At 47.3% G+C, this 24,105-nt stretch overlaps 14 non-coding genes across 14 annotated transcripts; all 14 read right to left on the bottom strand.

Annotated features, from left to right (window-relative positions):
• Positions 1-1,668: 1,668 nt before the first annotated feature.
• Positions 1,669-1,741, bottom strand: TRNAV-UAC (transfer RNA valine (anticodon UAC)). Its single transcript has one exon. It is a non-coding gene; the product is annotated as a tRNA-Val (tRNA).
• Positions 1,742-2,155: 414 nt separating this feature from the next.
• On the bottom strand, positions 2,156-2,227 carry TRNAP-CGG (transfer RNA proline (anticodon CGG)). Its single transcript has one exon. It is a non-coding gene; the product is annotated as a tRNA-Pro (tRNA).
• Positions 2,228-4,970: 2,743 nt separating this feature from the next.
• Positions 4,971-5,043, bottom strand: TRNAV-UAC (transfer RNA valine (anticodon UAC)). Its single transcript has one exon. It is a non-coding gene; the product is annotated as a tRNA-Val (tRNA).
• A 415-nt stretch (positions 5,044-5,458) lies between these two features.
• On the bottom strand, positions 5,459-5,530 carry TRNAP-CGG (transfer RNA proline (anticodon CGG)). The gene has a single exon. It is a non-coding gene; the product is annotated as a tRNA-Pro (tRNA).
• A 2,756-nt stretch (positions 5,531-8,286) lies between these two features.
• TRNAV-UAC (transfer RNA valine (anticodon UAC)) lies at positions 8,287-8,359 on the bottom strand. The gene has a single exon. It is a non-coding gene; the product is annotated as a tRNA-Val (tRNA).
• A 414-nt stretch (positions 8,360-8,773) lies between these two features.
• Positions 8,774-8,845, bottom strand: TRNAP-CGG (transfer RNA proline (anticodon CGG)). The gene has a single exon. It is a non-coding gene; the product is annotated as a tRNA-Pro (tRNA).
• Positions 8,846-11,578: 2,733 nt separating this feature from the next.
• Positions 11,579-11,651, bottom strand: TRNAV-UAC (transfer RNA valine (anticodon UAC)). Its single transcript has one exon. It is a non-coding gene; the product is annotated as a tRNA-Val (tRNA).
• A 414-nt stretch (positions 11,652-12,065) lies between these two features.
• TRNAP-CGG (transfer RNA proline (anticodon CGG)) lies at positions 12,066-12,137 on the bottom strand. The gene has a single exon. It is a non-coding gene; the product is annotated as a tRNA-Pro (tRNA).
• Positions 12,138-14,878: 2,741 nt separating this feature from the next.
• Positions 14,879-14,951, bottom strand: TRNAV-UAC (transfer RNA valine (anticodon UAC)). The gene has a single exon. It is a non-coding gene; the product is annotated as a tRNA-Val (tRNA).
• Positions 14,952-15,365: 414 nt separating this feature from the next.
• TRNAP-CGG (transfer RNA proline (anticodon CGG)) lies at positions 15,366-15,437 on the bottom strand. The gene has a single exon. It is a non-coding gene; the product is annotated as a tRNA-Pro (tRNA).
• A 2,752-nt stretch (positions 15,438-18,189) lies between these two features.
• Positions 18,190-18,262, bottom strand: TRNAV-UAC (transfer RNA valine (anticodon UAC)). The gene has a single exon. It is a non-coding gene; the product is annotated as a tRNA-Val (tRNA).
• A 414-nt stretch (positions 18,263-18,676) lies between these two features.
• Positions 18,677-18,748, bottom strand: TRNAP-CGG (transfer RNA proline (anticodon CGG)). The gene has a single exon. It is a non-coding gene; the product is annotated as a tRNA-Pro (tRNA).
• A 2,732-nt stretch (positions 18,749-21,480) lies between these two features.
• Positions 21,481-21,553, bottom strand: TRNAV-UAC (transfer RNA valine (anticodon UAC)). The gene has a single exon. It is a non-coding gene; the product is annotated as a tRNA-Val (tRNA).
• A 414-nt stretch (positions 21,554-21,967) lies between these two features.
• Positions 21,968-22,039, bottom strand: TRNAP-CGG (transfer RNA proline (anticodon CGG)). Its single transcript has one exon. It is a non-coding gene; the product is annotated as a tRNA-Pro (tRNA).
• Positions 22,040-24,105: the final 2,066 nt, after the last annotated feature.

The raw sequence follows: 24,105 nt of genomic DNA, 5'->3' as shown, positions 1-24,105 counted from the left end.
TACCGGCAAGTGCATTTCTTACAACTGGTAATCCCTCAGAACACAGAAATGAAGAAGCTGTATATGAAAATGTGATATTTCTTTGGTACACTAACCTATGTAACTAATATGCACCATTTCAGAGGACGGAGCGGACCCAACTGTGATCCCAGAGACCCAAATACCCAGCAGTAGGGAAAAGAAATCCTCTCTGTGCTCTGCAACATTACATACACAAAATGAAGGCGCGTGCATTTTATTATTGGCCCCATATACACAATACATGTGAGGATGCTTGCCTTCCCAGTGTATTTCTCAAGCTCTTGAGAGCATATGCTATTTCCATGGGAACGCAAATAAGTTCATACTTTACATTTGTGTGTGACAAAAGGGGAAAAAAACGATTTTGTGTAAAATGCCAGCAGAGAGTGTTTCTGCCCGGTCTCGAACGTGCTAACCACTACACTACAGAAACAACTGCTTGCATCCCTTTGTAGGGACTGGGAGAACAGGTGCAAAGGGCTTTGCAAGTGGACCTGCTTAAAGACTAATCAAATGCCTTGCGCCTGAAGCTCACACAATCCAGCCTAAAACATACGTCCTATCAAGCATGCGCACATATACAAGTATGCCTGTTGAGGGTCTATGCAGCGTACAGAGGGAAGGACATATTTCCACTTTGAGATCGGACGGCCAAAACTCACAAGCAAATCAAGGAATGTTACTGAGAGCTAACAGAGAACACAAAGTGCTTGTCGCAAGGACATGGCAGGCAAAGAGGTTCAGGAAGTGAATTGTTCATCGACTACTGCTTACCGAGAAAGCCAGAGAGTCTGTCCAATGAAAATAACATTGGAAAAAAAAAAAGGAGCTCAAGTTACCCACCTTGATCGGGCTCCTCCGGACCTCTCGCACCCAAAGCGAGAATCATACCCCTAGACCAACGAGCCACGGTCCTGTGATCATCTGACGGAATTGTACTCAGCGTTTCCACCCCCCTTAGGCTTCGAGGCCAAGAATGCCTATTCCTGAAGTTTGTTCCTGCCGCTGAAAGCCTTGTCGGTGTATGAGCCAAATGAATGCCCCAGTCGGCACGCTCTGACTGTCTTCATAGCTCTTCTTCTCGTCCTGAAGGTGTTGGCACATTGACATCAGGATCAATGAAGCTGGTGGCACACCCTCCCTTCCATTCGCCCGTGAAGGGTACGTATAAAAGAGCTGTTGATGCACAGAAGAAGAAATCTAGCACAACACCAACGCGGTCTGCTGATCAATTGAAAGTGGACAAAGTGAGCGAGTGAGAGCCTTCATTTTGCACCGGATCTGCATTGGCAGAAGCTCTGAGGGCTAGGAATTTTCTTTTGCCCTTGAAAAAAAGAAAAATCCAATATCACATCTGCCTGGGTGCATGAACATTGCTCAGGGAAAAGCAGCGCCACCCTTCTGTAAGAAATAGCATTGCACAACTGCTCCCTCAGCTTTCCATCCAACTATACATAAGCACGCACATATGCAGGCATGCAATTTTAATTCATCACATATTCGGAGCAAATGTGAGTGCGCTCGTCTACTCAGAATTTATTTCAAAGCGTGTCAGAGGAACTGCTTCTTCCGTTGCAACTGCAAATAAGTTCATGGCTTGAGCTTCGAGATGGTGGAACATGAAAAGTGTAAAATGCCACCCTCTGCTGTTTCTGCCCGGTCTCGAACCAGGGACCTTTCGCGTGTAAGGCGAACGTGATAACCACTACACTACAGAAACTGCTGCATGCTATGCCCTCTGGCGGTTGAGAGAATAGGGTCAAGTAACAGTGCAATTGTCTCTGTTTGAACACTTATCAAATGCCTCACGCCCAAAGCTTTACAAATGCAGCTCATCACACACACGGCGTTACAAGCATGAACACTCAGACAAGTGTGCCAGCTGAGAGGCCGTGCAGTCTGAAGATGTAAGGGCCTCTTTAGGCATTGGTATGGGACAGCCATGAATTAACAAACAAATCCAGAAAGGTGACTGAGAGCTACTTGGGACTCCTTAATGCATGGCGCAATGAGGCGGTCCGCAAAGAGGCTTAGGAAGCCCAATGTTCATCGACCATTGTCCATCCATCAGTCCAGAGTCTATAGAATTGAAAAACACATGTGTAAAAAAGTATCGGGCCAGGCACCAATCAATGGGCTCGTCCGGGATTTGAACCCGGGACCTCTCGCACCCGAAGCGAGAATCATACCCCTAGACCAACGAGCCTACACTTGCAGAGTAGTCTAGACAATATGTAGGGATTTGACTTGGCAGTTGTACCTCTTGAGGATTGTAGCACAAGAGTATCTCTTCCTAACGTTTGCTCCTAAAGCCCGTCCTCGTCCCTAAATGATGCAAAGGCTGAGCGTCTTCACAGGTCTACTCCTCATCCCGAAGGTTGGTGGACCATTGACATCAGGGTGAAAGGTGCTTGCGATACACTGTTCCTTCCTTCCTTCCTTCCTTCCTTCCTTCCTTCCTTCCTTCCTTCCTTCCTTCCTTCCTTCCTTCCTTCCTTCCTTCCTTCCTTCCTTCCTTCCTTCCTTCCTTCCTTCCTTCCTTCCTTCCTTCCTTCCTTCCTTCCTTCCTTCCTTCCTTCTTTCCTTCCTTCCTTCCTTCCTTCCTTCCTTCCTTCCTTCCTTCCTTCCTTCCTTCCTCTTATGCTGTTTATGTAATAAGAGGGGACGATACACAGAAGAGAGAGAGTGGCCCAACACACTAGACTAGCAGTCTTCTGATCAATCTGCAGCTGGCAAGGTGGGGGAGAGACTTTATTTTGCACCTGCTGGGATATGCATTGGCAGAAGCTCTGAGGGCTGGGCCTTTCCTTTTGCCTGTAAAAACAAAAAGCAGCCCTCCTCCCTCCAGCCCTGAGAGCATGGGCGTGACACTGGCAAAAGCAGCATCTCCCCTTTGGTAAAGATGACCATTGCACAGCTGCTCACTCAGAGCTCGATCGTGCTCGATCAGGCGAGATATATTTAGGTCACCAGCAAAGTCTGTTCTCTTTTCTTGCGTAGGGTGAGCATTCACAGAGCCCAGCTTCGTTGACAAGAGTGCAAAAGGTGTATACTAAAAGCTTTCTGCTTTACTTGAGCGCCATGGCCGTTATTATATTTTGGCTGCTCCAAGCAATCTCTGTCCAGCCTATGCAAATTTCCAGCTCAAATTTTCCCAGCACTCAAAAAGTCCCTCCTCCCGCCAGCTATGCTTTCAGGAAGTTCAGCAGAAGCAGTCCAACTTCTGTTCCCAGTTCAGAGGAAAAGCTTTCTCGGGCCAGAGAAAGCCAGGGAATCACTGTACCGGCAAGTGCATTTCTTACAACTGGTAATCCCTCAGAACACAGAAATGAAGAAGCTGTATATGAAAATGTGATATTTCTTTGGTACACTAACCTATGTAACTAATATCCACCATTTCAGAGGACGGAGCGGACCCAACTGTGATCCCAGAGACCCAAATACCCAGCAGTAGGGAAAAGAAATCCTCTCTGTGCTCTGCAACATTACATACACAAAATGAAGGCGCGTGCATTTTATTATTGGCCCCATATACACAATACATGTGAGGATGCTTGCCTTCCCAGTGTATTTCTCAAGCTCTTGAGAGCATATGCTATTTCCATGGGAACGCAAATAAGTTCATACTTTACATTTGTGTGTGACAAAAGGGGAAAAAAACGATTTTGTGTAAAATGCCAGCAGAGAGTGTTTCTGCCCGGTCTCGAACGTGCTAACCACTACACTACAGAAACAACTGCTTGCATCCCTTTGTAGGGACTGGGAGAACAGGTGCAAAGGGCTTTGCAAGTGGACCTGCTTAAAGACTAATCAAATGCCTTGCGCCTGAAGCTCACACAATCCAGCCTAAAACATACGTCCTATCAAGCATGCGCACATATACAAGTATGCCTGTTGAGGGTCTATGCAGCGTACAGAGGGAAGGACATATTTCCACTTTGAGATCGGACGGCCAAAACTCACAAGCAAATCAAGGAATGTTACTGAGAGCTAACAGAGAACACAAAGTGCTTGTCGCAAGGACATGGCAGGCAAAGAGGTTCAGGAAGTGAATTGTTCATCGACTACTGCTTACCGAGAAAGCCAGAGAGTCTGTCCAATGAAAATAACATTGGAAAAAAAAAAAAGGAGCTCAAGTTACCCACCTTGATCGGGCTCCTCCGGACCTCTCGCACCCAAAGCGAGAATCATACCCCTAGACCAACGAGCCACGGTCCTGTGATCATCTGACGGAATTGTACTCAGCGTTTCCACCCCCCTTAGGCTTCGAGGCCAAGAATGCCTATTCCTGAAGTTTGTTCCTGCCGCTGAAAGCCTTGCCGGTGTATGAGCCAAATGAATGCCCCAGTCGGCACGCTCTGACTGTCTTCATAGCTCTTCTTCTCGTCCTGAAGGTGTTGGCACATTGACATCAGGATCAATGAAGCTGGTGGCACACCCTCCCTTCCATTCGCCCGTGAAGGGTACGTATAAAAGAGCTGTTGATGCACAGAAGAAGAAATCTAGCACAACACCAACGCGGTCTGCTGATCAATTGAAAGTGGACAAAGTGAGCGAGTGAGAGCCTTCATTTTGCACCGGATCTGCATTGGCAGAAGCTCTGAGGGCTAGGAATTTTCTTTTGCCCTTGAAAAAAAGAAAAATCCAATATCACATCTGCCTGGGTGCATGAACATTGCTCAGGGAAAAGCAGCGCCACCCTTCTGTAAGAAATAGCATTGCACAACTGCTCCCTCAGCTTTCCATCCAACTATACATAAGCACGCACATATGCAGGCATGCAATTTTAATTCATCACATATTCGGAGCAAATGTGAGTGCGCTCGTCTACTCAGAATTTATTTCAAAGCGTGTCAGAGGAACTGCTTCTTCCGTTGCAACTGCAAATAAGTTCATGGCTTGCGCTTCGAGATGGTGGAACATGAAAAGTGTAAAATGCCACCCTCTGCTGTTTCTGCCCGGTCTCGAACCAGGGACCTTTCGCGTGTAAGGCGAACGTGATAACCACTACACTACAGAAACTGCTGCATGCTATGCCCTCTGGCGGTTGAGAGAATAGGGTCAAGTAACAGTGCAATTGTCTCTGTTTGAACACTTATCAAATGCCTCACGCCCAAAGCTTTACAAATGCAGCTCATCACACACACGGCGTTACAAGCATGAACACTCAGACAAGTGTGCCAGCTGAGAGGCCGTGCAGTCTGAAGATGTAAGGGCCTCTTTAGGCATTGGTATGGGACAGCCATGAATTAACAAACAAATCCAGAAAGGTGACTGAGAGCTACTTGGGACTCCTTAATGCATGGCGCAATGAGGCGGTCCGCAAAGAGGCTTAGGAAGCCCAATGTTCATCGACCATTGTCCATCCATCAGTCCACAGTCTATAGAATTGAAAAACACATGTGTAAAAAAAGTATCGGGCCAGGCACCAATCAATGGGCTCGTCCGGGATTTGAACCCGGGACCTCTCGCACCCGAAGCGAGAATCATACCCCTAGACCAACGAGCCTACACTTGCAGAGTAGTCTAGACAATATGTAGGGATTTGACTTGGCAGTTGTACCTCTTGAGGATTGTAGCACAAGAGTATCTCTTCCTAACGTTTGCTCCTAAAGCCCGTCCTCGTCCCTAAATGATGCAAAGGCTGAGCGTCTTCACAGGTCTACTCCTCATCCCGAAGGTTGGTGGACCATTGACATCAGGGTGAAAGGTGCTTGCGATACACCCTTCCTTCCTTCCTTCCTTCCTTCCTTCCTTCCTTCCTTCCTTCCTTCCTTCCTTCCTTCCTTCCTTCCTTCCTTCCTTCCTTCCTTCCTTCCTTCCTTCCTTCCTTCCTTCCTTCCTTCCTTCCTTCCTTCCTTCCTTCCTTCCTTCCTTCCTTCCTTCCTTCCTTCCTTCCTTCCTTCCTTCCTTCCTTCCTTCCTTCCTTCCTTCCTTCCTTCCTTCCTTCCTCTTATGCTGTTTATGTAATAAGAGGGGACGATACACAGAAGAGAGAGAGTGGCCCAACACACTAGACTAGCAGTCTTCTGATCAATCTGCAGCTGGCAAGGTGGGGGAGAGACTTTATTTTGCACCTGCTGGGATATGCATTGGCAGAAGCTCTGAGGGCTGGGCCTTTCCTTTTGCCTGTAAAAACAAAAAGCAGCCCTCCTCCCTCCAGCCCTGAGAGCATGGGCGTGACACTGGCAAAAGCAGCATCTCCCCTTTGGTAAAGATGACCATTGCACAGCTGCTCACTCAGAGCTCGATCGTGCTCGATCAGGCGAGATATATATTTAGGTCACCAGCAAAGTCTGTTCTCTTTTCTTGCGTAGGGTGAGCATTCACAGAGCCCAGCTTCGTTGACAAGAGTGCAAAAGGTGTATACTAAAAGCTTTCTGCTTTACTTGAGCGCCATGGCCGTTATTATATTTTGGCTGCTCCAAGCAATCTCTGTCCAGCCTATGCAAATTTCCAGCTCAAATTTTCCCAGCACTCAAAAAGTCCCTCCTCCCGCCAGCTATGCTTTCAGGAAGTTCAGCAGAAGCAGTCCAACTTCTGTTCCCAGTTCAGAGGAAAAGCTTTCTCGGGCCAGAGAAAGCCAGGGAATCACTGTACCGGCAAGTGCATTTCTTACAACTGGTAATCCCTCAGAACACAGAAATGAAGAAGCTGTATATGAAAATGTGATATTTCTTTGGTACACTAACCTATGTAACTAATATGCACCATTTCAGAGGACGGAGCGGACCCAACTGTGATCCCAGAGACCCAAATACCCAGCAGTAGGGAAAAGAAATCCTCTCTGTGCTCTGCAACATTACATACACAAAATGAAGGCGCGTGCATTTTATTATTGGCCCCATATACACAATACATGTGAGGATGCTTGCCTTCCCAGTGTATTTCTCAAGCTCTTGAGAGCATATGCTATTTCCATGGGAACGCAAATAAGTTCATACTTTACATTTGTGTGTGACAAAAGGGGAAAAAAACGATTTTGTGTAAAATGCCAGCAGAGAGTGTTTCTGCCCGGTCTCGAACGTGCTAACCACTACACTACAGAAACAACTGCTTGCATCCCTTTGTAGGGACTGGGAGAACAGGTGCAAAGGGCTTTGCAAGTGGACCTGCTTAAAGACTAATCAAATGCCTTGCGCCTGAAGCTCACACAATCCAGCCTAAAACATACGTCCTATCAAGCATGCACACATATACAAGTATGCCTGTTGAGGGTCTATGCAGCGTACAGAGGGAAGGACATATTTCCACTTTGAGATCGGACGGCCAAAACTCACAAGCAAATCAAGGAATGTTACTGAGAGCTAACAGAGAACACAAAGTGCTTGTCGCAAGGACATGGCAGGCAAAGAGGTTCAGGAAGTGAATTGTTCATCGACTACTGCTTACCGAGAAAGCCAGAGAGTCTGTCCAATGAAAATAACATTGGAAAAAAAAAAAGGAGCTCAAGTTACCCACCTTGATCGGGCTCCTCCGGACCTCTCGCACCCAAAGCGAGAATCATACCCCTAGACCAACGAGCCACGGTCCTGTGATCATCTGACGGAATTGTACTCAGCGTTTCCACCCCCCTTAGGCTTCGAGGCCAAGAATGCCTATTCCTGAAGTTTGTTCCTGCCGCTGAAAGCCTTGTCGGTGTATGAGCCAAATGAATGCCCCAGTCGGCACGCTCTGACTGTCTTCATAGCTCTTCTTCTCGTCCTGAAGGTGTTGGCACATTGACATCAGGATCAATGAAGCTGGTGGCACACCCTCCCTTCCATTCGCCCGTGAAGGGTACGTATAAAAGAGCTGTTGATGCACAGAAGAAGAAATCTAGCACAACACCAACGCGGTCTGCTGATCAATTGAAAGTGGACAAATTGAGCGAGTGAGAGCCTTCATTTTGCACCGGATCTGCATTGGCAGAAGCTCTGAGGGCTAGGAATTTTCTTTTGCCCTTGAAAAAAAGAAAAATCCAATATCACATCTGCCTGGGTGCATGAACATTGCTCAGGGAAAAGCAGCGCCACCCTTCTGTAAGAAATAGCATTGCACAACTGCTCCCTCAGCTTTCCATCCAACTATACATAAGCACGCACATATGCAGGCATGCAATTTTAATTCATCACATATTCGGAGCAAATGTGAGTGCGCTCGTCTACTCAGAATTTATTTCAAAGCGTGTCAGAGGAACTGCTTCTTCCGTTGCAACTGCAAATAAGTTCATGGCTTGAGCTTCGAGATGGTGGAACATGAAAAGTGTAAAATGCCACCCTCTGCTGTTTCTGCCCGGTCTCGAACCAGGGACCTTTCGCGTGTAAGGCGAACGTGATAACCACTACACTACAGAAACTGCTGCATGCTATGCCCTCTGGCGGTTGAGAGAATAGGGTCAAGTAACAGTGCAATTGTCTCTGTTTGAACACTTATCAAATGCCTCACGCCCAAAGCTTTACAAATGCAGCTCATCACACACACGGCGTTACAAGCATGAACACTCAGACAAGTGTGCCAGCTGAGAGGCCGTGCAGTCTGAAGATGTAAGGGCCTCTTTAGGCATTGGTATGGGACAGCCATGAATTAACAAACAAATCCAGAAAGGTGACTGAGAGCTACTTGGGACTCCTTAATGCATGGCGCAATGAGGCGGTCCGCAAAGAGGCTTAGGAAGCCCAATGTTCATCGACCATTGTCCATCCATCAGTCCAGAGTCTATAGAATTGAAAAACACATGTGTAAAAAAGTATCGGGCCAGGCACCAATCAATGGGCTCGTCCGGGATTTGAACCCGGGACCTCTCGCACCCGAAGCGAGAATCATACCCCTAGACCAACGAGCCTACACTTGCAGAGTAGTCTAGACAATATGTAGGGATTTGACTTGGCAGTTGTACCTCTTGAGGATTGTAGCACAAGAGTATCTCTTCCTAACGTTTGCTCCTAAAGCCCGTCCTCGTCCCTAAATGATGCAAAGGCTGAGCGTCTTCACAGGTCTACTCCTCATCCCGAAGGTTGGTGGACCATTGACATCAGGGTGAAAGGTGCTTGCGATACACTGTTCCTTCCTTCCTTCCTTCCTTCCTTCCTTCCTTCCTTCCTTCCTTCCTTCCTTCCTTCCTTCCTTCCTTCCTTCCTTCCTTCCTTCCTTCCTTCCTTCCTTCCTTCCTTCCTTCCTTCCTTCCTTCCTTCCTTCCTTCCTTCCTTCCTTCCTTCCTTCCTTCCTTCCTTCCTTCCTTCCTTCCTTCCTTCCTTCCTTCCTCTTATGCTGTTTATGTAATAAGAGGGGACGATACACAGAAGAGAGAGAGTGGCCCAACACACTAGACTAGCAGTCTTCTGATCAATCTGCAGCTGGCAAGGTGGGGGAGAGACTTTATTTTGCACCTGCTGGGATATGCATTGGCAGAAGCTCTGAGGGCTGGGCCTTTCCTTTTGCCTGTAAAAACAAAAAGCAGCCCTCCTCCCTCCAGCCCTGAGAGCATGGGCGTGACACTGGCAAAAGCAGCATCTCCCCTTTGGTAAAGATGACCATTGCACAGCTGCTCACTCAGAGCTCGATCGTGCTCGATCAGGCGAGATATATATTTAGGTCACCAGCAAAGTCTGTTCTCTTTTCTTGCGTAGGGTGAGCATTCACAGAGCCCAGCTTCGTTGACAAGAGTGCAAAAGGTGTATACTAAAAGCTTTCTGCTTTACTTGAGCGCCATGGCCGTTATTATATTTTGGCTGCTCCAAGCAATCCCTGTCCAGCCTATGCAAATTTCCAGCTCAAATTTTCCCAGCACTCAAAAAGTCCCTCCTCCCGCCAGCTATGCTTTCAGGAAGTTCAGCAGAAGCAGTCCAACTTCTGTTCCCAGTTCAGAGGAAAAGCTTTCTCGGGCCAGAGAGAGCCAGGGAATCACTGTACCGGCAAGTGCATTTCTTACAACTGGTAATCCCTCAGAACACAGAAATGAAGAAGCTGTATATGAAAATGTGATATTTCTTTGGTACACTAACCTATGTAACTAATATGCACCATTTCAGAGGACGGAGCGGACCCAACTGTGATCCCAGAGACCCAAATACCCAGCAGTAGGGAAAAGAAATCCTCTCTGTGCTCTGCAACATTACATACACAAAATGAAGGCGCGTGCATTTTATTATTGGCCCCATATACACAATACATGTGAGGATGCTTGCCTTCCCAGTGTATTTCTCAAGCTCTTGAGAGCATATGCTATTTCCATGGGAACGCAAATAAGTTCATACTTTACATTTGTGTGTGACAAAAGGGGAAAAAAACGATTTTGTGTAAAATGCCAGCAGAGAGTGTTTCTGCCCGGTCTCGAACGTGCTAACCACTACACTACAGAAACAACTGCTTGCATCCCTTTGTAGGGACTGGGAGAACAGGTGCAAAGGGCTTTGCAAGTGGACCTGCTTAAAGACTAATCAAATGCCTTGCGCCTGAAGCTCACACAATCCAGCCTAAAACATACGTCCTATCAAGCATGCGCACATATACAAGTATGCCTGTTGAGGGTCTATGCAGCGTACAGAGGGAAGGACATATTTCCACTTTGAGATCGGACGGCCAAAACTCACAAGCAAATCAAGGAATGTTACTGAGAGCTAACAGAGAACACAAAGTGCTTGTCGCAAGGACATGGCAGGCAAAGAGGTTCAGGAAGTGAATTGTTCATCGACTACTGCTTACCGAGAAAGCCAGAGAGTCTGTCCAATGAAAATAACATTGGAAAAAAAAAAAAGGAGCTCAAGTTACCCACCTTGATCGGGCTCCTCCGGACCTCTCGCACCCAAAGCGAGAATCATACCCCTAGACCAACGAGCCACGGTCCTGTGATCATCTGACGGAATTGTACTCAGCGTTTCCACCCCCCTTAGGCTTCGAGGCCAAGAATGCCTATTCCTGAAGTTTGTTCCTGCCGCTGAAAGCCTTGTCGGTGTATGAGCCAAATGAATGCCCCAGTCGGCACGCTCTGACTGTCTTCATAGCTCTTCTTCTCGTCCTGAAGGTGTTGGCACATTGACATCAGGATCAATGAAGCTGGTGGCACACCCTCCCTTCCATTCGCCCGTGAAGGGTACGTATAAAAGAGCTGTTGATGCACAGAAGAAGAAATCTAGCACAACACCAACGCGGTCTGCTGATCAATTGAAAGTGGACAAAGTGAGCCAGTGAGAGCCTTCATTTTGCACCGGATCTGCATTGGCAGAAGCTCTGAGGGCTAGGAATTTTCTTTTGCCCTTGAAAAAAAGAAAAATCCAATATCACATCTGCCTGGGTGCATGAACATTGCTCAGGGAAAAGCAGCGCCACCCTTCTGTAAGAAATAGCATTGCACAACTGCTCCCTCAGCTTTCCATCCAACTATACATAAGCACGCACATATGCAGGCATGCAATTTTAATTCATCACATATTCGGAGCAAATGTGAGTGCGCTCGTCTACTCAGAATTTATTTCAAAGCGTGTCAGAGGAACTGCTTCTTCCGTTGCAACTGCAAATAAGTTCATGGCTTGAGCTTCGAGATGGTGGAACATGAAAAGTGTAAAATGCCACCCTCTGCTGTTTCTGCCCGGTCTCGAACCAGGGACCTTTCGCGTGTAAGGCGAACGTGATAACCACTACACTACAGAAACTGCTGCATGCTATGGCCTCTGGCGGTTGAGAGAATAGGGTCAAGTAACAGTGCAATTGTTTCTGTTTGAACACTTATCAAATGCCTCACGCCCAAAGCTTTACAAATGCAGCTCATCACACACACGGCGTTACAAGCATGAACACTCAGACAAGTGTGCCAGCTGAGAGGCCGTGCAGTCTGAAGATGTAAGGGCCTCTTTAGGCATTGGTATGGGACAGCCATGAATTAACAAACAAATCCAGAAAGGTGACTGAGAGCTACTTGGGACTCCTTAATGCATGGCGCAATGAGGCGGTCCGCAAAGAGGCTTAGGAAGCCCAATGTTCATCGACCATTGTCCATCCATCAGTCCAGAGTCTATAGAATTGAAAAACACATGTGTAAAAAAGTATCGGGCCAGGCACCAATCAATGGGCTCGTCAGGGATTTGAACCCGGGACCTCTCGCACCCGAAGCGAGAATCATACCCCTAGACCAACAAGCCCACACTTGCAGAGTAGTCTAGACAATATGTAGGGATTTGACTTGGCAGTTGTACCTCTTGAGGATTGTAGCACAAGAGTATCTCTTCCTAACGTTTGCTCCTAAAGCCCGTCCTCGTCCCTAAATGATGCAAAGGCTGAGCGTCTTCACAGGTCTACTCCTCATCCCGAAGGTTGGTGGACCATTGACATCAGGGTGAAAGGTGCTTGCGATACACTGTTCCTTCCTTCCTTCCTTCCTTCCTTCCTTCCTTCCTTCCTTCCTTCCTTCCTTCCTTCCTTCCTTCCTTCCTTCCTTCCTTCCTTCCTTCCTTCCTTCCTTCCTTCCTTCCTTCCTTCCTTCCTTCCTTCCTTCCTTCCTTCCTTCCTTCCTTCCTTCCTTCCTTCCTTCCTTCCTTCCTTCCTTCCTTCCTTCCTTCCTTCCTTCCTCTTATGCTGTTTATGTAATAAGAGGGGACGATACACAGAAGAGAGAGAGTGGCCCAAAACACTAGACTAGCAGTCTTCTGATCAATCTGCAGCTGGCAAGGTGGGGGAGAGACTTTATTTTGCACCTGCTGGGATATGCATTGGCAGAAGCTCTGAGGGCTGGGCCTTTCCTTTTGCCTGTAAAAACAAAAAGCAGCCCTCCTCCCTCCAGCCCTGAGAGCATGGGCGTGACACTGGCAAAAGCAGCATCTCCCCTTTGGTAAAGATGACCATTGCACAGCTGCTCACTCAGAGCTCGATCGTGCTCGATCAGGCGAGATATATATTTAGGTCACCAGCAAAGTCTGTTCTCTTTTCTTGCGTAGGGTGAGCATTCACAGAGCCCAGCTTCGTTGACAAGAGTGCAAAAGGTGTATACTAAAAGCTTTCTGCTTTACTTGAGCGCCATGGCCGTTATTATATTTTGGCTGCTCCAAGCAATCCCTGTCCAGCCTATGCAAATTTCCAGCTCAAATTTTCCCAGCACTCAAAAAGTCCCTCCTCCCGCCAGCTATGCTTTCAGGAAGTTCAGCAGAAGCAGTCCAACTTCTGTTCCCAGTTCAGAGGAAAAGCTTTCTCGGGCCAGAGAGAGCCAGGGAATCACTGTACCGGCAAGTGCATTTCTTACAACTGGTAATCCCTCAGAACACAGAAATGAAGAAGCTGTATATGAAAATGTGATATTTCTTTGGTACACTAACCTATGTAACTAATATGCACCATTTCAGAGGACGGAGCGGACCCAACTGTGATCCCAGAGACCCAAATACCCAGCAGTAGGGAAAAGAAATCCTCTCTGTGCTCTGCAACATTACATACACAAAATGAAGGCGCGTGCATTTTATTATTGGCCCCATATACACAATACATGTGAGGATGCTTGCCTTCCCAGTGTATTTCTCAAGCTCTTGAGAGCATATGCTATTTCCATGGGAACGCAAATAAGTTCATACTTTACATTTGTGTGTGACAAAAGGGGAAAAAAACGATTTTGTGTAAAATGCCAGCAGAGAGTGTTTCTGCCCGGTCTCGAACGTGCTAACCACTACACTACAGAAACAACTGCTTGCATCCCTTTGTAGGGACTGGGAGAACAGGTGCAAAGGGCTTTGCAAGTGGACCTGCTTAAAGACTAATCAAATGCCTTGCGCCTGAAGCTCACACAATCCAGCCTAAAACATACGTCCTATCAAGCATGCGCACATATACAAGTATGCCTGTTGAGGGTCTATGCAGCGTACAGAGGGAAGGACATATTTCCACTTTGAGATCGGACGGCCAAAACTCACAAGCAAATCAAGGAATGTTACTGAGAGCTAACAGAGAACACAAAGTGCTTGTCGCAAGGACATGGCAGGCAAAGAGGTTCAGGAAGTGAATTGTTCATCGACTACTGCTTACCGAGAAAGCCAGAGAGTCTGTCCAATGAAAATAACATTGGAAAAAAAAAAAAGGAGCTCAAGTTACCCACCTTGATCGGGCTCCTCCGGACCTCTCGCACCCAAAGCGAGAATCATACCCCTAGACCAACGAGCCACGGTCCTGTGATCATCTGACGGAATTGTACTCAGCGTTTCCACCCCCCTTAGGCTTCGAGGCCAAGAATGCCTATTCCTGAAGTTTGTTCCTGCCGCTGAAAGCCTTGTCGGTGTATGAGCCAAATGAATGCCCCAGTCGGCACGCTCTGACTGTCTTCATAGCTCTTCTTCTCGTCCTGAAGGTGTTGGCACATTGACATCAGGATCAATGAAGCTGGTGGCACACCCTCCCTTCCATTCGCCCGTGAAGGGTACGTATAAAAGAGCTGTTGATGCACAGAAGAAGAAATCTAGCACAACACCAACGCGGTCTGCTGATCAATTGAAAGTGGACAAAGTGAGCCAGTGAGAGCCTTCATTTTGCACCGGATCTGCATTGGCAGAAGCTCTGAGGGCTAGGAATTTTCTTTTGCCCTTGAAAAAAAGAAAAATCCAATATCACATCTGCCTGGGTGCATGAACATTGCTCAGGGAAAAGCAGCGCCACCCTTCTGTAAGAAATAGCATTGCACAACTGCTCCCTCAGCTTTCCATCCAACTATACATAAGCACGCACATATGCAGGCATGCAATTTTAATTCATCACATATTCGGAGCAAATGTGAGTGCGCTCGTCTACTCAGAATTTATTTCAAAGCGTGTCAGAGGAACTGCTTCTTCCGTTGCAACTGCAAATAAGTTCATGGCTTGAGCTTCGAGATGGTGGAACATGAAAAGTGTAAAATGCCACCCTCTGCTGTTTCTGCCCGGTCTCGAACCAGGGACCTTTCGCGTGTAAGGCGAACGTGATAACCACTACACTACAGAAACTGCTGCATGCTATGGCCTCTGGCGGTTGAGAGAATAGGGTCAAGTAACAGTGCAATTGTTTCTGTTTGAACACTTATCAAATGCCTCACGCCCAAAGCTTTACAAATGCAGCTCATCACACACACGGCGTTACAAGCATGAACACTCAGACAAGTGTGCCAGCTGAGAGGCCGTGCAGTCTGAAGATGTAAGGGCCTCTTTAGGCATTGGTATGGGACAGCCATGAATTAACAAACAAATCCAGAAAGGTGACTGAGAGCTACTTGGGACTCCTTAATGCATGGCGCAATGAGGCGGTCCGCAAAGAGGCTTAGGAAGCCCAATGTTCATCGACCATTGTCCATCCATCAGTCCAGAGTCTATAGAATTGAAAAACACATGTGTAAAAAAGTATCGGGCCAGGCACCAATCAATGGGCTCGTCAGGGATTTGAACCCGGGACCTCTCGCACCCGAAGCGAGAATCATACCCCTAGACCAACAAGCCCACACTTGCAGAGTAGTCTAGACAATATGTAGGGATTTGACTTGGCAGTTGTACCTCTTGAGGATTGTAGCACAAGAGTATCTCTTCCTAACGTTTGCTCCTAAAGCCCGTCCTCGTCCCTAAATGATGCAAAGGCTGAGCGTCTTCACAGGTCTACTCCTCATCCCGAAGGTTGGTGGACCATTGACATCAGGGTGAAAGGTGCTTGCGATACACTGTTCCTTCCTTCCTTCCTTCCTTCCTTCCTTCCTTCCTTCCTTCCTTCCTTCCTTCCTTCCTTCCTTCCTTCCTTCCTTCCTTCCTTCCTTCCTTCCTTCCTTCCTTCCTTCCTTCCTTCCTTCCTTCCTTCCTTCCTTCCTTCCTTCCTTCCTTCCTTCCTTCCTTCCTTCCTTCCTTCCTTCCTTCCTTCCTTCCTTCCTTCCTTCCTTCCTTCCTTCCTCTTATGCTGTTTATGTAATAAGAGGGGACGATACACAGAAGAGAGAGAGTGGCCCAAAACACTAGACTAGCAGTCTTCTGATCAATCTGCAGCTGGCAAGGTGGGGGAGAGACTTTATTTTGCACCTGCTGGGATATGCATTGGCAGAAGCTCTGAGGGCTGGGCCTTTCCTTTTGCCTGTAAAAACAAAAAGCAGCCCTCCTCCCTCCAGCCCTGAGAGCATGGGCGTGACACTGGCAAAAGCAGCATCTCCCCTTTGGTAAAGATGACCATTGCACAGCTGCTCACTCAGAGCTCGATCGTGCTCGATCAGGCGAGATATATATTTAGGTCACCAGCAAAGTCTGTTCTCTTTTCTTGCGTAGGGTGAGCATTCACAGAGCCCAGCTTCGTTGACAAGAGTGCAAAAGGTGTATACTAAAAGCTTTCTGCTTTACTTGAGCGCCATGGCCGTTATTATATTTTGGCTGCTCCAAGCAATCTCTGTCCAGCCTATGCAAATTTCCAGCTCAAATTTTCCCAGCACTCAAAAAGTCCCTCCTCCCGCCAGCTATGCTTTCAGGAAGTTCAGCAGAAGCAGTCCAACTTCTGTTCCCAGTTCAGAGGAAAAGCTTTCTCGGGCCAGAGAAAGCCAGGGAATCACTGTACCGGCAAGTGCATTTCTTACAACTGGTAATCCCTCAGAACACAGAAATGAAGAAGCTGTATATGAAAATGTGATATTTCTTTGGTACACTAACCTATGTAACTAATATGCACCATTTCAGAGGACGGAGCGGACCCAACTGTGATCCCAGAGACCCAAATACCCAGCAGTAGGGAAAAGAAATCCTCTCTGTGCTCTGCAACATTACATACACAAAATGAAGGCGCGTGCATTTTATTATTGGCCCCATATACACAATACATGTGAGGATGCTTGCCTTCCCAGTGTATTTCTCAAGCTCTTGAGAGCATATGCTATTTCCATGGGAACGCAAATAAGTTCATACTTTACATTTGTGTGTGACAAAAGGGGAAAAAAACGATTTTGTGTAAAATGCCAGCAGAGAGTGTTTCTGCCCGGTCTCGAACGTGCTAACCACTACACTACAGAAACAACTGCTTGCATCCCTTTGTAGGGACTGGGAGAACAGGTGCAAAGGGCTTTGCAAGTGGACCTGCTTAAAGACTAATCAAATGCCTTGCGCCTGAAGCTCACACAATCCAGCCTAAAACATACGTCCTATCAAGCATGCGCACATATACAAGTATGCCTGTTGAGGGTCTATGCAGCGTACAGAGGGAAGGACATATTTCCACTTTGAGATCGGACGGCCAAAACTCACAAGCAAATCAAGGAATGTTACTGAGAGCTAACAGAGAACACAAAGTGCTTGTCGCAAGGACATGGCAGGCAAAGAGGTTCAGGAAGTGAATTGTTCATCGACTACTGCTTACCGAGAAAGCCAGAGAGTCTGTCCAATGAAAATAACATTGGAAAAAAAAAAAGGAGCTCAAGTTACCCACCTTGATCGGGCTCCTCCGGACCTCTCGCACCCAAAGCGAGAATCATACCCCTAGACCAACGAGCCACGGTCCTGTGATCATCTGACGGAATTGTACTCAGCGTTTCCACCCCCCTTAGGCTTCGAGGCCAAGAATGCCTATTCCTGAAGTTTGTTCCTGCCGCTGAAAGCCTTGTCGGTGTATGAGCCAAATGAATGCCCCAGTCGGCACGCTCTGACTGTCTTCATAGCTCTTCTTCTCGTCCTGAAGGTGTTGGCACATTGACATCAGGATCAATGAAGCTGGTGGCACACCCTCCCTTCCATTCGCCCGTGAAGGGTACGTATAAAAGAGCTGTTGCTGCACAGAAGAAGAAATCTAGCACAACACCAACGCGGTCTGCTGATCAATTGAAAGTGGACAAAGTGAGCCAGTGAGAGCCTTCATTTTGCACCGGATCTGCATTGGCAGAAGCTCTGAGGGCTAGGAATTTTCTTTTGCCCTTGAAAAAAAGAAAAATCCAATATCACATCTGCCTGGGTGCATGACCATTGCTCAGGGAAAAGCAGCGCCACCCTTCTGTAAGAAATAGCATTGCACAACTGCTCCCTCAGCTTTCCATCCAACTATACATAAGCACGCACATATGCAGGCATGCAATTTTAATTCATCACATATTCGGAGCAAATGTGAGTGCGCTCGTCTACTCAGAATTTATTTCAAAGCGTGTCAGAGGAACTGCTTCTTCCGTTGCAACTGCAAATAAGTTCATGGCTTGAGCTTCGAGATGGTGGAACATGAAAAGTGTAAAATGCCACCCTCTGCTGTTTCTGCCCGGTCTCGAACCAGGGACCTTTCGCGTGTAAGGCGAACGTGATAACCACTACACTACAGAAACTGCTGCATGCTATGCCCTCTGGCGGTTGAGAGAATAGGGTCAAGTAACAGTGCAATTGTCTCTGTTTGAACACTTATCAAATGCCTCACGCCCAAAGCTTTACAAATGCAGCTCATCACACACACGGCGTTACAAGCATGAACACTCAGACAAGTGTGCCAGCTGAGAGGCCGTGCAGTCTGAAGATGTAAGGGCCTCTTTAGGCATTGGTATGGGACAGCCATGAATTAACAAACAAATCCAGAAAGGTGACTGAGAGCTACTTGGGACTCCTTAATGCATGGCGCAATGAGGCGGTCCGCAAAGAGGCTTAGGAAGCCCAATGTTCATCGACCATTGTCCATCCATCAGTCCAGAGTCTATAGAATTGAAAAACACATGTGTAAAAAAGTATCGGGCCAGGCACCAATCAATGGGCTCGTCCGGGATTTGAACCCGGGACCTCTCGCACCCGAAGCGAGAATCATACCCCTAGACCAACGAGCCTACACTTGCAGAGTAGTCTAGACAATATGTAGGGATTTGACTTGGCAGTTCTACCTCTTGAGGATTGTAGCACAAGAGTATCTCTTCCTAACGTTTGCTCCTAAAGCCCGTCCTCGTCCCTAAATGATGCAAAGGCTGAGCGTCTTCCCAGGTCTACTCCTCATCCCGAAGGTTGGTGGACCATTGACATCAGGGTGAAAGGTGCTTGCGATACACTGTTCCTTCCTTCCTTCCTTCCTTCCTTCCTTCCTTCCTTCCTTCCTTCCTTCCTTCCTTCCTTCCTTCCTTCCTTCCTTCCTTCCTTCCTTCCTTCCTTCCTTCCTTCCTTCCTTCCTTCCTTCCTTCCTTCCTTCCTTCCTTCCTTCCTTCCTTCCTTCCTTCCTTCCTTCCTTCCTTCCTTCCTTCCTTCCTTCCTTCCTCTTATGCTGTTTATGTAATAAGAGGGGACGATACACAGAAGAGAGAGAGTGGCCCAAAACACTAGACTAGCAGTCTTCTGATCAATCTGCAGCTGGCAAGGTGGGGGAGAGACTTTATTTTGCACCTGCTGGGATATGCATTGGCAGAAGCTCTGAGGGCTGGGCCTTTCCTTTTGCCTGTAAAAACAAAAAGCAGCCCTCCTCCCTCCAGCCCTGAGAGCATGGGCGTGACACTGGCAAAAGCAGCATCTCCCCTTTGGTAAAGATGACCATTGCACAGCTGCTCACTCAGAGCTCGATCGTGCTCGATCAGGCGAGATATATATTTAGGTCACCAGCAAAGTCTGTTCTCTTTTCTTGCGTAGGGTGAGCATTCACAGAGCCCAGCTTCGTTGACAAGAGTGCAAAAGGTGTATACTAAAAGCTTTCTGCTTTACTTGAGCGCCATGGCCGTTATTATATTTTGGCTGCTCCAAGCAATCTCTGTCCAGCCTATGCAAATTTCCAGCTCAAATTTTCCCAGCACTCAAAAAGTCCCTCCTCCCGCCAGCTATGCTTTCAGGAAGTTCAGCAGAAGCAGTCCAACTTCTGTTCCCAGTTCAGAGGAAAAGCTTTCTCGGGCCAGAGAAAGCCAGGGAATCACTGTACCGGCAAGTGCATTTCTTACAACTGGTAATCCCTCAGAACACAGAAATGAAGAAGCTGTATATGAAAATGTGATATTTCTTTGGTACACTAACCTATGTAACTAATATGCACCATTTCAGAGGACGGAGCGGACCCAACTGTGATCCCAGAGACCCAAATACCCAGCAGTAGGGAAAAGAAATCCTCTCTGTGCTCTGCAACATTACATACACAAAATGAAGGCGCGTGCATTTTATTATTGGCCCCATATACACAATACATGTGAGGATGCTTGCCTTCCCAGTGTATTTCTCAAGCTCTTGAGAGCATATGCTATTTCCATGGGAACGCAAATAAGTTCATACTTTACATTTGTGTGTGACAAAAGGGGAAAAAAACGATTTTGTGTAAAATGCCAGCAGAGAGTGTTTCTGCCCGGTCTCGAACGTGCTAACCACTACACTACAGAAACAACTGCTTGCATCCCTTTGTAGGGACTGGGAGAACAGGTGCAAAGGGCTTTGCAAGTGGACCTGCTTAAAGACTAATCAAATGCCTTGCGCCTGAAGCTCACACAATCCAGCCTAAAACATACGTCCTATCAAGCATGCGCACATATACAAGTATGCCTGTTGAGGGTCTATGCAGCGTACAGAGGGAAGGACATATTTCCACTTTGAGATCGGACGGCCAAAACTCACAAGCAAATCAAGGAATGTTACTGAGAGCTAACAGAGAACACAAAGTGCTTGTCGCAAGGACATGGCAGGCAAAGAGGTTCAGGAAGTGAATTGTTCATCGACTACTGCTTACCGAGAAAGCCAGAGAGTCTGTCCAATGAAAATAACATTGGAAAAAAAAAAAGGAGCTCAAGTTACCCACCTTGATCGGGCTCCTCCGGACCTCTCGCACCCAAAGCGAGAATCATACCCCTAGACCAACGAGCCACGGTCCTGTGATCATCTGACGGAATTGTACTCAGCGTTTCCACCCCCCTTAGGCTTCGAGGCCAAGAATGCCTATTCCTGAAGTTTGTTCCTGCCGCTGAAAGCCTTGTCGGTGTATGAGCCAAATGAATGCCCCAGTCGGCACGCTCTGACTGTCTTCATAGCTCTTCTTCTCGTCCTGAAGGTGTTGGCACATTGACATCAGGATCAATGAAGCTGGTGGCACACCCTCCCTTCCATTCGCCCGTGAAGGGTACGTATAAAAGAGCTGTTGATGCACAGAAGAAGAAATCTAGCACAACACCAACGCGGTCTGCTGATCAATTGAAAGTGGACAAAGTGAGCGAGTGAGAGCCTTCATTTTGCACCGGATCTGCATTGGCAGAAGCTCTGAGGGCTAGGAATTTTCTTTTGCCCTTGAAAAAAAGAAAAATCCAATATCACATCTGCCTGGGTGCATGAACATTGCTCAGGGAAAAGCAGCGCCACCCTTCTGTAAGAAATAGCATTGCACAACTGCTCCCTCAGCTTTCCATCCAACTATACATAAGCACGCACATATGCAGGCATGCAATTTTAATTCATCACATATTCGGAGCAAATGTGAGTGCGCTCGTCTACTCAGAATTTATTTCAAAGCGTGTCAGAGGAACTGCTTCTTCCGTTGCAACTGCAAATAAGTTCATGGCTTGAGCTTCGAGATGGTGGAACATGAAAAGTGTAAAATGCCACCCTCTGCTGTTTCTGCCCGGTCTCGAACCAGGGACCTTTCGCGTGTAAGGCGAACGTGATAACCACTACACTACAGAAACTGCTGCATGCTATGCCCTCTGGCGGTTGAGAGAATAGGGTCAAGTAACAGTGCAATTGTCTCTGTTTGAACACTTATCAAATGCCTCACGCCCAAAGCTTTACAAATGCAGCTCATCACACACACGGCGTTACAAGCATGAACACTCAGACAAGTGTGCCAGCTGAGAGGCCGTGCAGTCTGAAGATGTAAGGGCCTCTTTAGGCATTGGTATGGGACAGCCATGAATTAACAAACAAATCCAGAAAGGTGACTGAGAGCTACTTGGGACTCCTTAATGCATGGCGCAATGAGGCGGTCCGCAAAGAGGCTTAGGAAGCCCAATGTTCATCGACCATTGTCCATCCATCAGTCCAGAGTCTATAGAATTGAAAAACACATGTGTAAAAAAGTATCGGGCCAGGCACCAATCAATGGGCTCGTCCGGGATTTGAACCCGGGACCTCTCGCACCCGAAGCGAGAATCATACCCCTAGACCAACGAGCCTACACTTGCAGAGTAGTCTAGACAATATGTAGGGATTTGACTTGGCAGTTGTACCTCTTGAGGATTGTAGCACAAGAGTATCTCTTCCTAACGTTTGCTCCTAAAGCCCGTCCTCGTCCCTAAATGATGCAAAGGCTGAGCGTCTTCACAGGTCTACTCCTCATCCCGAAGGTTGGTGGACCATTGACATCAGGGTGAAAGGTGCTTGCGATACACTGTTCCTTCCTTCCTTCCTTCCTTCCTTCCTTCCTTCCTTCCTTCCTTCCTTCCTTCCTTCCTTCCTTCCTTCCTTCCTTCCTTCCTTCCTTCCTTCCTTCCTTCCTTCCTTCCTTCCTTCCTTCCTTCCTTCCTTCCTTCCTTCCTTCCTTCCTTCCTTCCTTCCTCTTATGCTGTTTATGTAATAAGAGGGGACGATACACAGAAGAGAGAGAGTGGCCCAACACACTAGACTAGCAGTCTTCTGATCAATCTGCAGCTGGCAAGGTGGGGGAGAGACTTTATTTTGCACCTGCTGGGATATGCATTGGCAGAAGCTCTGAGGGCTGGGCCTTTCCTTTTGCCTGTAAAAACAAAAAGCAGCCCTCCTCCCTCCAGCCCTGAGAGCATGGGCGTGACACTGGCAAAAGCAGCATCTCCCCTTTGGTAAAGATGACCATTGCACAGCTGCTCACTCAGAGCTCGATCGTGCTCGATCAGGCGAGATATATTTAGGTCACCAGCAAAGTCTGTTCTCTTTTCTTGCGTAGGGTGAGCATTCACAGAGCCCAGCTTCGTTGACAAGAGTGCAAAAGGTGTATACTAAAAGCTTTCTGCTTTACTTGAGCGCCATGGCCGTTATTATATTTTGGCTGCTCCAAGCAATCTCTGTCCAGCCTATGCAAATTTCCAGCTCAAATTTTCCCAGCACTCAAAAAGTCCCTCCTCCCGCCAGCTATGCTTTCAGGAAGTTCAGCAGAAGCAGTCCAACTTCTGTTCCCAGTTCAGAGGAAAAGCTTTCTCGGGCCAGAGAAAGCCAGGGAATCACTGTACCGGCAAGTGCATTTCTTACAACTGGTAATCCCTCAGAACACAGAAATGAAGAAGCTGTATATGAAAATGTGATATTTCTTTGGTACACTAACCTATGTAACTAATATCCACCATTTCAGAGGACGGAGCGGACCCAACTGTGATCCCAGAGACCCAAATACCCAGCAGTAGGGAAAAGAAATCCTCTCTGTGCTCTGCAACATTACATACACAAAATGAAGGCGCGTGCATTTTATTATTGGCCCCATATACACAATACATGTGAGGATGCTTGCCTTCCCAGTGTATTTCTCAAGCTCTTGAGAGCATATGCTATTTCCATGGGAACGCAAATAAGTTCATACTTTACATTTGTGTGTGACAAAAGGGGAAAAAAACGATTTTGTGTAAAATGCCAGCAGAGAGTGTTTCTGCCCGGTCTCGAACGTGCTAACCACTACACTACAGAAACAACTGCTTGCATCCCTTTGTAGGGACTGGGAGAACAGGTGCAAAGGGCTTTGCAAGTGGACCTGCTTAAAGACTAATCAAATGCCTTGCGCCTGAAGCTCACACAATCCAGCCTAAAACATACGTCCTATCAAGCATGCGCACATATACAAGTATGCCTGTTGAGGGTCTATGCAGCGTACAGAGGGAAGGACATATTTCCACTTTGAGATCGGACGGCCAAAACTCACAAGCAAATCAAGGAATGTTACTGAGAGCTAACAGAGAACACAAAGTGCTTGTCGCAAGGACATGGCAGGCAAAGAGGTTCAGGAAGTGAATTGTTCATCGACTACTGCTTACCGAGAAAGCCAGAGAGTCTGTCCAATGAAAATAACATTGGAAAAAAAAAAAAGGAGCTCAAGTTACCCACCTTGATCGGGCTCCTCCGGACCTCTCGCACCCAAAGCGAGAATCATACCCCTAGACCAACGAGCCACGGTCCTGTGATCATCTGACGGAATTGTACTCAGCGTTTCCACCCCCCTTAGGCTTCGAGGCCAAGAATGCCTATTCCTGAAGTTTGTTCCTGCCGCTGAAAGCCTTGT

Source organism: Ambystoma mexicanum, chromosome 2q (assembly GCF_040938575.1).
Source record: "Ambystoma mexicanum isolate Mex_15411 chromosome 2q, UKY_AmexF1_1, whole genome shotgun sequence".
NCBI lineage: Eukaryota > Metazoa > Chordata > Amphibia > Caudata > Ambystomatidae > Ambystoma > Ambystoma mexicanum.
Note: the sequence above shows the minus strand (reverse complement) of the source record. Positions and strands in the feature narration are given on the sequence as shown.